The 9,778-nt window shown below is 44.6% G+C and overlaps 1 long non-coding RNA gene across 1 annotated transcript in view; it reads right to left on the bottom strand.

Annotated features, from left to right (window-relative positions):
* Positions 1–3,753: 3,753 nt before the first annotated feature.
* LOC127483150 (uncharacterized) overlaps positions 3,754–9,778 on the bottom strand; it is a 20,809-nt gene continuing 14,784 nt past the window's right edge. The window contains exon 4 of the long non-coding RNA XR_007909100.3: positions 3,754–3,977. This is a non-coding gene — a long non-coding RNA (uncharacterized LOC127483150). The remainder of the gene's footprint in view (positions 3,978–9,778) is intronic.

Genomic DNA, 9,778 nt, shown 5'->3' with positions numbered 1-9,778 from the left:
TTGGAGACCCAGCACCACAGAGAGGGCTCTCTGATGTAATGTATAGGACTCCCATTCTTTTCAGAGCGTTGCCTCTCAGCAGGCAACACTGTGGTAGTACAAGGTGGTGCTGGAGCTCCATGAAGCCAGATGGTGCAGTATGCGACATGAACCCATGCTGTGACTCTCAAGGGTATGAGCCCACTCCCATAGCTCTTTGGCTCTGAGATGAGTCCCCTGGCTAGATGTTATGTTGTAAGGGACATAATGTCTGCATAGGCTCCCAGTTAATGCTAGCTGAGGCTCTATGTGCAGAAAAGACACATTTATACCCAGAAGAAGAATCTATTGTAAGGGGCACAGATAGCTGGCCCTTCAAGATGGCAGAAGCCCAATGTGGTTGGTATGTCACCAAGCAGCTAGGGGTTCTCAGGAATAGTGCCATGTGGCAGCTTGCCATTGGTCACTGTTGCTGAGGGTTGACAACCACAAGCAACAGTAGCTAGATAGATCTTGATAATTACTGTTACGGCCTCTGGGACCTCCCACCCAACATAAGCATCTGGTGGTCCCCAAGACTCATAACACATCCATCATTTCACCATGCTCTACCATCTGCCAGGTATCTGAAGTATTGTACTTTGGTAAGTATTATCTAGCATTTTCTCTAGGCTTCTAGGAGTCACCCTGCTTTCTGGAACTTGCTAGGATGTTAATCCAGAATCCTGAGCAAATGCCCCTAAGGCAATTCACTCTTGTTTATGCTGTTACATTTGGCCCTATTGGTCAGGTACCCTCAATAGCTAATTTCAAGGGTGTTCTGGGTTCTGCTGGAACTTTCTAGTTAATTCTTTTACCTTATATGTCTTCAGTGTATAATCTCTTTCTTCTTGTGTCAGGATGGCCCAGACTCACCTGCTGATATGGAACCCCAGTTTTAAGCCTGGCAATCAGAGAAGAGGTAAGCAGCTCCCGAGGGATCATTTGTTGTTGGGAATGAGGCACCGTGAGGAAAGTTCTAGCTCTTACTGGCGGAGCTAGTTTTCTATTGCTGCATAATAAATTGCCACAATAGTGGGGGCCTACAACAATACTCACTTATTATATCACAGTTTCTGGGGGTAAGGAGCCTGGGCACGGTTTAGCTGGGGCTCCTCACTAGGCTCTCAGAGGCATTGACATCAGCCAGGAGCTAGGGCTCAGGGTGCTCTTCCAAGCTCATGCAGTTGTTGGCGTAATTCAGTTCCCTGGGGTTCTATGACTTAGGTTTCCACATTCTTGCTTGTTCACTGCCAGAGGCTACTCTCAGATCCAAGAGGGCCCCACAGCCCTTTACCCTCTGTGCCTCTCACAACCCAGGAGATCCCTTCTTCATGGACATCTGGGGAAACTCTGACCCCAGGGAGGAGCCAAGTCCCTCCTCAAAGGAACTTCACCTGCCATCTGGCCCACTAGGACTGTGTCTCTTTTGATTCACTCATTTGGGAGCCCAATGACATCTGCAACATCCCTTCACCTTGTCTATTTTCTATTGGTTATTAAGAAGTCACAAGTTATGTCTGCAGTCAAGAGAGAAGAGGTTGGCAAGGGTACGACCCACTGAAGGTCACCTCTGGATGCACCTGCGTACCAGGGAAGGGCGGGTCCCTGGTGGCAGGGGAGCTGGAGGAGCAGCAGCGGGGGATGTCAGTTATGCTCCCTGCAGTAGGCAGGGCTGAGCAGCACATTTTCATGGCCACTACGTGACCTTATCATCATCTAAAGTTCACAGATTTGATAATGAATTATATGTTTATTATCTAGCTTCCCTACTGGAATATAAGTTCTATACACATCAAGACTAAATCTTTCACCATCATCTTCACTGCTCAACATAGTGTGTTTTGTATATATGGAAGATGCTCAAAATATTTGTTAAATGGGGGCTGGCGCTGTGGTGTAGTGGGTTAACACCCCGGCCTGAAGCACTGGCATCCCATATGGGTGCCGGTTCTAGTCCCAGCTGCTCCTCTTCCGATCCAGTTCTCTGCTATGGCCTGGGAAAGCAGAAGATGGCCAAGTCCTTGGACCCCTGCACCCTTCTGGGAGATCCGGAAGAAGCTCCTGGCTTCAGATCGGCACAGCTCTGGCCATTCAGGCCATCTGGAGAGTGAACCAGCAGATGGAAGGCCTCTCTCTCTCTCTCTCTCTCTCTCTGCCTCTCTCTGTGTAACTCTGACTTTCAAATAAATAAATACATCTTTAAAAATATATATTTTTTTAATTTTTATTTTTTGACAGGCAGAGTGGACAGTGAGTGAGAGAGAGAGACAGAGAGAAAGGTCTTCCTTTGCCGTTGGTTCACCCTCCAATGGCCGCTGCGGCCGGCGCGCTGCGGCCGGCGCACCGCGCTGATCCGATGGCAGGAGCCAGGTACTTATCCTAGTCTCCCATGGGGTGCAGGGCCCAAGTACTTGGGCCATCCTCCACTGCACTCCCAGGCCACAGCAGAGAGCTGGCCTGGAAGAGGGGCAACCGGGACAGAATCCGGCACCCCGACCGGGACTAGAACCCGGTGTGCCGGTGCCGCAAGGCAGAGGATTAGCCTAGTGAGCCGCAACGCCACCAGCCTAAAAAATATATTTGTTAAATGAACAAGTGGCTACAGTAGCAGTGACCATTTTAAACCCCAACACTGTCCCCTGACCAGATTGAACGGATCCAAGGGTGACATCCTGACCCAGGCTAGGCCGAAGCGTCTCTTCCCTGATAATTTGAGTTGACAGGGACAGACAATTGGTCTCGCCATGCTGCAGGTGCTGAACTGTAACTGGGAACAGTGCAGAACGTTCTCTGCCTCGTGGATGGAAGACCAGCAGACGTGAGTCTGCAGCATGGGGCAATGTGCCAGATGTGGGAAGAACCCCACCAGCACTCCAGGCTTCTCCTGGGACTTATCAGAGAATGTGAATGGCCATTTGCAGGCTATTCAGCAACATGGTGATTCATACTTTAACTTACTGAGCATCACTACAGTAAAATAAAGGATTCTCCATTGAAAGCTAGAGGGTCTGGACACTGATGAATACAACCAATCAATGGAGGGTTGTTCCAGAGGATACGAGACAATAGCAGCACAATGCAGCAGGACCAAGAGGTTCCACAGAATGGAAGGACCAATGGCATCACTGTAGATGGAACAGGTGCATCTCCAGTGAGACGCAAAGGCTAGGAGGAACAGATGAAAAGGGCAGAGAGAAACTCTTTCTTCCATTTGACCATTCATTTATTCAGCAAATATCCATGAACACCTAATTTTGTGCAAGGTAGTCTTTAGGTACTGCAGATAGTGCTGAATAAGACAGGTGGAGTCTTTGCCTTCACAGTTAGCTTTCTTGTGGACCTGCGTGTACTGTGCATAACTTGTCAGTGTGCCTGCTCCATGATGAGAGGAGGACTGACTGCACTGACACAGGTTTTCTTCCAACCCCAATGCCATCATTAGGGAAGCATGAGCCTGGGTGAGAGACTGGACAAGGGAGGCACTGATGCATATTACAGTCTCAGTTCTGGGAAGACGAGAGGAGAATGGGGAAGGGACCATGTTAGGTCAGGTCCACTCTAGCAGAGCTGGCTAGCTGACCACCACAGTTCATACTCTTCTGATAGTAGAGAAACAGTGGCCCAGGGAGAACTGCAGTGCCCTTTGCACACTTACAGTCCCGAAGCAAGTCTATTAGAATGGCTGCCACAGGAATATGAAGGCAAGTCATGTATGTTACTTCCAGGCCAGAATTTTTTTTTAAAAAAAGATTTATTTATTTGAAAGACAGAGTTACAGAGAAAGAGGGAGAGAGGGGTGGGGAGAGACATTCCATCTGTCTGGTTCACTCCGTAGATGGTCACAATGGCTGTGGCTGGGTCAGAGGGAAGTCAGGAGCCTGGAACTCCATTCCAGTCTTCTACATTGGTGGCAGGGCCCAAGTACTTGGTCTATCTTCTGCTTCTTTAGCAGGGAGCTGGATAGGAAGTGGAACAGCTGAGACTTGAACTGGTAACAAACAAGATGCCAGCATTGCTGGCAGCGGCTTAACACACTGTGCCACAACACTGGCTCCCTGGATTTTTTTTTTAAATCATAGATTCATCTTTCATATTTTAACATGCTACATATGATCATCTCTCAGTGTCTACCAGGATAGGGTCTGGGGCCCCCTGAAGGTACCAAACCTGTGGATACCCAGTCCCTTATATCAAATGGTGTTGTATTTGCATATAATATACAAAAATCCTCTCATATACATTAAATCATCCACAGATTACCTATAATATATAAATAATGCAAACACTATATAACTGTTGTATTGTACTGTTTAGGGAATAATGATAAGCAAATAAGTCTGTACATGTTCAGTACAGAGCAATTTTATTTTGCTGCATATTTTCAACCTACAGTTTGTTGAATCCACAGATGTAGAACCCACAGATTTAGAAGGCTGATTGTATTCTGTTTAACAACACCTAGCTATATGAGAATAGGTTTATGCCACTGTTATTCACATGATGATGCAAGGAAATTTCAAATAATGTTCCATACTATTTTTGTGAAATCTTACTGTAAAATGTAGCATATATGCATACTTTAAAATACTATTAACTTTTTCATGAAGAATATCTATATATGTATACATACATACATATATACTCATCTTTCAGCAAGGATGTAAGGGATTCTATCAGGGGAGAGTAATAAGAGCAATTAAATAATAATCGCTATTAAAGGTAAGCTCATGAACAAAAGTTACAAATCATACAAGGCAGCCATCTACTGTAAAAAAAAAAAAAAAAAAGGCAGGGGCCAGCACTGTGGCGCAGCGGGTAAAGCTGCCACCTGCAGTGCCGGCATCCCATATGGGGGCCATTCAAGTCTTGGCTGCTCCTCTTCCGATCCAGCTCTCTGCCATGGCCTGGAAAAGCAGTGGAAGATGGCCCATGTCCTTGGGCCCCTGCACTCGTGTAGGAGACCTGGAAGAGGCTCCTGGATTCTGGCTTCAGATCAGCTCAGCTCTGGCCATTGCGGCCATTTGGGGAGTGAACCAGAGGATGGAAGACCTCTCTCTCTCTCTCTCTCTCTCTCTCTCTGCCTCTCCTCTCTCTGTGTAACTCTGACTTTCAAATAAATAAATAAATCTTTGAAAAATCAAGAAAACATCAAACAGGAGCCTAAGGTAATGCAACAATCTGAAAGAAACAATAAATTAGCTACATTTAAAATTATGAAAGAGATAAATATGGAATATAAACCATAAGGAAAGAAGAACTCTGGAGAGAAATACAAAGACTAACTGAGGTAGAAGGAAATGGAGACAGGATGAGAAGGTGGGTTAATTAATTCAAAGAGTATTATGTAAGGTGCAGATAGAGTAGTGAGCAAGACATAAGGAGATAGGAAGAACCAAAAAACAAAGAGAAAAGTGAGAGGATGAGGAAGATGGGCACAAAAACTTAGCACTGCTTCCTAGCAGCCAAGGTAAAGGGAGAAACTAATTCAAAAGAAAATCTGTGGGGCCAGCGCTGTGGTGTAGTAGGCTAAGCCTCCACCTGTGGCGACGGCATCCCAGATGGACGTCAGTTTGAGTCCTGGCTGCTGCACTTCTGATCCAGCTCCCTGCTAATTTGCCTGGGAAAGCAGTAGAAGATGGCCCAAGTGCTTGGGCCCCAGCAACCACATGGGAGACCCAGAAGAAGCTCCTGGCTCCTGGCTTCCCATTGGCCCAGTTCCTGCCGTTGTGGCCATTTGGGGGAGTGAACCAGCAGGTGGAAGACCTTTCTATCTCTCTCTCTGTCTGTAACTGTACCTCTCAAATAAATAAATAAAATATTTTTTAAAAAAGAAAATCTGTTTGTATCAATCAATCTAGCTAGCTAACTAGCTATTCACCAAGGGTAATGAACTTCTTGTGGCCTTGGGGTCTAAAAGGTATTTCTTTTGTATTTTTGAAAGGTGAATTTAGTAACATTGTGAACTTTATCTTCAACTGTAGATTTACCAAAGAAGCAGAGAATTCATATTTAGCTTTTGCTTAATCAGTCCTTGATGAAAGCTGAGGGTATAAATTTAATCACAAAGGAAATTCTCCTGAATGTAAGGATGATAATGGTTTGATTTTTGGAGGACAAAGCTTACTAGAGAGAGAGAAAAAGAAAGCCTAAATATAACAACATTATGTAATTAGGGTATATTATGAAATAGCCATACACTTTTGTAACAATAGACAAAAATCACATTCTAATTCTAGGTTTTTCAACCTTAGTACTATTGACATTTTGTACTGGAAAGCTGTTTGTTGTAGGGGGCTGTCCTGGGCACATGCTCACAGCAGTGTCTCTCCTTAGAAGATTCAGTGGTATTCTCCAGTTCCACTCACCACTCCCCTCCAGCCAGTTGTAATAACCCAAAATATCTTTATTAATTGTCAAAATTTTCCACCCTCCCCCACCCTGGATGAAAGCAAATACAGTTGGGAAACACTGTTTTAATCATATAAGCAAATACAACTTCTTTTAATCTGAAATTGCAATCTTTTTCATATGCTACACACAAATATCCAGGTACTTCCAAAAAAGTTCATGGAAAATAGAATTAAAAGATGTTTCTTTTGGTGCAAATATTAAAATCCATGCATAGTTTTTTCATAATATATATTTTCTATGAGCTTCTTGAGACCCCCTCCTGTATATACAAGCACACACACTCAAGGTTTTCAAAAAGTTCAAGGAAAGTGTGTATTATGAAAAAACTGCAAAGATTTCAAAAACAATGCACCAAAACAAACTTTTATTAAAGGTTATTTTTCTAGCTTTTAAATTATTATTTAAGAGACAAGGATATAGGAAGGGAGAGTGAGAGAGAGCTCCAAGACACCCTGGTTCACACCCCAAATGCCTGCAATGGCCAGGGTTGGGCCAAGCCAAAGCTTGGAGCTGAGACTTCACTCCAGGTCTCCCATGTAGTGTCAGGGACCAGCTACTTGAGCCATCACTTGCTGCCTCCCAGGATCTGCATCAATAGAAAACTAGAATTGGAAACCAGAGCTGGAACTCAAACCCTGGTACTCTGATGTAGGAGACGGGCATCTTCACCACGAGGCCAACTTCCTACCCCTAAATTTACCTTTTTATTCCATTTCCCATAAAGTTTTTTGAATTCTCTCATATATGCACAAGTATTATAATGTAATCTGTGTTTTACTTTCAGTCTAATAAAGAATGTTATGGATAATCAGAGCAGACTCCTGGCATTTAAGGGTATGCAAGACCTTTGTAAATTCCCAACGGGCAAATATCACGTTAGCATGTAATGTCTCTCATGATTTGTGTTTGAGAATGAAGAGAGAACAATGAAGCTGTCCTAAGATTCAGATCAAGAACAGCTGTCCAGGCTCATTCAGTAGCTAAAGTACCTGGGAATTCACTCTCCAGCCTTGCAGCTCTCTTCAATCGAACTTATCTTTGCGAAATTGCAGATCAGTATGGTCAGGGCTCTCCTGGGTTTTTCTGCAGCAATTCAAGCAGTGAACCCAAATACTGTCCTGGACCTCAGACACCTGTGCTGCAGACACTTTATAGTCCTTGGGAATATTATGGAGGTCCATGAGCTCTTGCAATGTGAAAGCCCAATAAGGCCTTCATTTGCACAAAATCGACACCCTCAGACCTCGGTGCTTTACAGGTGGCTTGTTTTGTAGATAAAAATATTTGAAAACATAGAAAACGGGAGAAAAGAGTGATGAGAAAAATACAGGCACAAATTTAGAAGCTGGCATGCACCTCGGAATCACAATTTTAACTTGGTATTTCACATCATCTCCAAGGTCCCTAAGACCTGCCCAGTTATGACATGGCCCTGGGACTGAAGAACCAGCCTGACAATTTTACCTTCTGCACAGAGGAGCCCAGTGCAAATCATTTCTGCTCTGGAGCTGGCTCAAAGTGCACTCAGGAGTCTACTTAGACTTAGGACCCCGGGGACAGTCCCAGGCAGTGACCCAGATGAGCTCGCTCTCAGCATATGCAGAGCACACTATCACGGAGGAGAGTGCTCCTGGAGGAAGATCTTTGTCCTCATCAGGATGCTGCTTCTTTTCTTTTTTTTTTTTTTTTTTTTTTTTTTTTTGACAGGCAGAGTGGACAGTGAGAGAGAGACAGAGAGAGAAAGGTCTTCCTTTGCCGCTGGTTCACCCTCCAATGGCCGCCGCTGCAGCCGGCGCACCGCGCTGATCCTGGCAGGAGCCAGGAGCCAGGTGCTTTTCCTGGTCTCCCATGGGGTGCAGGGCCCAAGCACCTGGGCCATCCTCCACTGCACTCCCTGGCCATAGCAGAGAGCTGGCCTGGAAGAGGGGCAACCGGGACAGAATCCGGCGCCCCAACCGGGACTAGAACCCGGTGTGCCGGCGCCGCAAGGTGGAGGATTAGCCTATTGAGCCACGGCGCCGGCTAGGATGCTGCTTCTGACAACAGTCATTGAACTCCTGCCAAGTCTAGGTTCACCGTGCAGCCAACGCTACTGGGGAAGGCTGCAGGGTTTTAAGAAATAAATGGAAACAGCATGTGAAGGAACTTTGAACACTTTGAAAGGCCAGGGATTTTTTTTTGGGGGGTGGGGGTGGCAAGTCCATCTCATCACCAAGCATGCTTGTGCATTGCCTTCCTTCCTTCTTAGATGGAAGATTCTGAACGTGGATTCCATATAGCCAATGTGGCAAATTGTGATGTCGCTTTTTCTCAAAAAAAAAAAAAAAAAAGTATATTTAAATCTTGGAGCTTAAATCAGAAGGTATTTGTGTTTGCACTCAAACCGGGATGTTAAAATGGAACGATGCAGTATTGGGAAAAACTGTTCACAAAGTCTTCACACCTTTCGCCTCTTCCTGTTCGCGTTTCTCTTTGCCCAAAACTTTGTGATTCAGAGGTGAGGAAAAAGCAGGGGATTTGGTGCCTCATATAGGAGCCCCTGGCACCTATCTCTCTGTACCTCAGTTCTGTTACCTGTCAAACTGGAAAGTTGGGGTATGCCTAACTCCTATGATTGTGCTGAGGTTTAAAAATGCAATGATAGGCTTGTTCAACAGAAAATTTAAAGTCTTTTGCAAATATAATGTATTTTCTGGCAATTTATTGTTCATTGTCAGCTTTTTTGCTACTAGCATAAAGTAGGGAGAGGAAGTTCAGAAGGGCCAGGCCCTGTGCCTCTGTGGGTAAAGTTGTTGTGTGATGCCAGCATCGCACTTCAGATCCAGCTCCCTGCTAACATGGCTGGGAAAGCAGCAGAAGGTGGCCCGAGTACTTGAGCCCCCCATACCCATGTGGGAGACCTGGGTGGAGTTCCAGGCTCCTGGCTTCCATCTGGCCCTGCCCTATTTGCAGCCATCAGGGGAATGAACCAGTGGATGGAAGATCTCTCTCTCTCTCTGTAACTCTGCCTTTTAAACAAATAAACACTATTTTTAAAAAAGGGGTTCAGAGATAATGATGAATGAAAAGAAATTTGGGGATTGCTTCTTAGATGTTCAAAATTCATAGTATTTTATCTCTTTTACCATGAATTGAAGTTTAGTTGGAAACTGAAGTTTTGTTACAATGGCATGAAATGGAAATGTTAAGACATCAACAGGGATGAATTTCAACACGTTTAGTGTAGAAAAGAAATTCTTAAAAGGGTATATGTGTGTAGAATATAATTCCATTTATATAAAATTCAGAGAAATACATAAACCAAAAGTTAATGATATATACTTATCTGTAAAATTATAAATAAAAA

Source organism: Oryctolagus cuniculus, chromosome 8 (assembly GCF_051225735.1).
Source record: "Oryctolagus cuniculus isolate XC-2025 breed Fujian yellow rabbit chromosome 8, ASM5122573v1, whole genome shotgun sequence".
In the NCBI taxonomy this organism is placed as follows: Eukaryota; Metazoa; Chordata; class Mammalia; order Lagomorpha; family Leporidae; genus Oryctolagus; species Oryctolagus cuniculus.
This window is presented reverse-complemented; position numbering and strand designations above follow the sequence as displayed.